Here is a 303-nt window from a genome sequence, read left to right on the forward strand (position 1 = left end):
GGGGCCCTTTGTTCTCTTGTGGCTCCCTAAAATGGGCTGCACAGCTGTTCTCCCTGTGTCCCCTGCTGGGGCTAGATGTGGAGTCCCTGGGGTGGCACCCTGTCAGGTGGGTGGGGGTGGGCTTCAGACCCAGGCTCTCACTCTTCCCCATCCCCTTGGCCTGTGGTTCCTCCCCTGCTCCACCCCGAACCATAAAAATACCTGAAATCTATTGAGTACTTGCGTTGTGCCAGGCACTAAATACTTATATTATCGCGTTTAATTCTTGGAAGAAGCTTGTGAAATGAGTATCATATTCACTGA

Source organism: Mirounga angustirostris, unplaced genomic scaffold, assembly GCF_029215605.1.
Source record: "Mirounga angustirostris isolate CCGP_5_RB_7025 unplaced genomic scaffold, mMirAng1.0.hap1 SCAF_13, whole genome shotgun sequence".
Lineage (NCBI taxonomy): Eukaryota > Metazoa > Chordata > Mammalia > Carnivora > Phocidae > Mirounga > Mirounga angustirostris.